General features: G+C 40.6%; 1 pseudogene; it reads right to left on the reverse strand.

The window, feature by feature from the left end:
* Positions 1 to 210: 210 nt before the first annotated feature.
* On the reverse strand, positions 211 to 877 carry LOC128587851 (olfactory receptor 11G2-like; annotated as a pseudogene).
* Positions 878 to 1,816: the final 939 nt, after the last annotated feature.

Raw genomic sequence — 1,816 nt, forward strand, 5'->3', positions numbered from 1 at the left:
TGTCCTCATTCTATTAGTTTCTTAATAAAAAGAAATTTGTAGACAAATGTATCACTCATTGCTTATTCAGGCAGGTTGCCCTTGGGAGATGGAAGCTGTGTTTCATTCATGTTTCATGAACACCTTTTCTGGTCCTGAAGATTTTCACCAGAGCATCCTTCATCTCCTTGTTTCTTAGGCTGTATATAAGGGGATTGCACAGAGGTGTTATCACAGAATAAAACAAGGTAATGATTTTTTGCATTTTCACTGGGTGTCCTGATCCAGGACTAACATACATCACCAAAATAGAGCCATAAAACAGTGTGACAACTGCCAGATGGGAAGCACAAGTGGAGAAAGCCTTTCGTTTGCCAGCCTCTGAGGTCATCTGCACCACAGCTAGAATCACTAGAGCATAGGAACAAAGGATAAAGAGAAAGGAGCCAATAATGAAGATATGATTGACAGTGGAATAAATGAGCTGGGTGGTGATGTCTTCAGAACAGGACAGCATCATCAGTGGAACAGGATCACACACAAAATGGTTGATGACATTTGGGCCACAGTAGGGCAACCGTGAAATGAGAACCACTAGAGTGAGGGAGATGATGAACCCACATGACCATCCAAAGATGACGAGGCCAGTGCACAGCTGTCTGGTCATGATGCGTGGATAGTGCAGAGGGCGGCAGATGGCAAGGCACCTGTCAAAGGCCATGATGCAAAGGTAGATGCCCTCATCACAGCCAAAGGAGAAGAAGAAGTAGAACTGTGCAAAACAACTCACAAAGGAGATGGACTTGCTTGTGGAGAGGAAGTTGGCCAACATTTTAGGGACAGTGGTGGTGACATAACATATTTCCAGGAGAGAAAAATTTCCCAACAGGATGTACATGGGTGTGTGAAGGCGCCGGTCCCAACACACAGCACAGGCAATGGCTGCGTTCCCCATCAGGGTGAGAGTATAGGCTAGTGAGAAAAGCCCGAAGTAGAGGAGCTGCATTTTGGGGCTTGAGGGAAAGCCCACGAGGATAAAGTGGCTGACAGAGTTGGTAGTTTCTCTGCTGGACACGTTCATTAATCTGGAAGATATTAGGTGGTAGAGGTCACTGAAACCTAGAATGAAATGGAGCATGCTGTTTTTTCCTGAAAACACCAAATCATTATCAAATATTTTATACAGTGTTGAACAATTAGACCTTTATTGAAACAACAAAACTGTGAATTTCCTGATCAGATGATAATATTTTAATACGCACAGTAACATAAAGCAGGAAAAATGTGAATTGGGGACAATTTTTTACCTTGCTAAGGACTTTAGACTTAATATTAGGAATGAAAAACTATGTGTTTCTGATATATTACCTACTTCAATTAGTCTCCTTTTTTTTCTGTTAACCTGCTTTCTTGATCTATGCCACTGTCAGTGACATTTTTTAAGCAGCACTACAAATAACCTGATACTTCATGATTTATAAGAGCGATTAAAAATCAACGTATTAAAAAAAAAACTCTCAGTGTAGTGCCATGCTAGGACACAAATCAAATGTCTAATTTCACTTTATCTACTACACATTCTTCAACAATTCCAAAAGACCTCCATCATTTGAGGAACTATGTCCTTTTATGCTACTTCATGTATTTATATCAATGTTTAGTATAAAGAATGCATCCTTTCCTTTTTAGGCAGCCTGATGTCCTCTACACTATGAGGAAGAGTGCCATATTTTGAACTCTAAATTGTTCTAGTTAATTTCTTTAATATACTTCCCTGTGAATACCTGAGCTAGATATGCCCATCACAGCAACTGACCTTAGGGAGAGTAGCTGGTCC

The sequence above is a fragment of the Nycticebus coucang genome, chromosome 6, assembly GCF_027406575.1.
Source record: "Nycticebus coucang isolate mNycCou1 chromosome 6, mNycCou1.pri, whole genome shotgun sequence".
Classification (NCBI taxonomy): domain Eukaryota; kingdom Metazoa; phylum Chordata; class Mammalia; order Primates; family Lorisidae; genus Nycticebus; species Nycticebus coucang.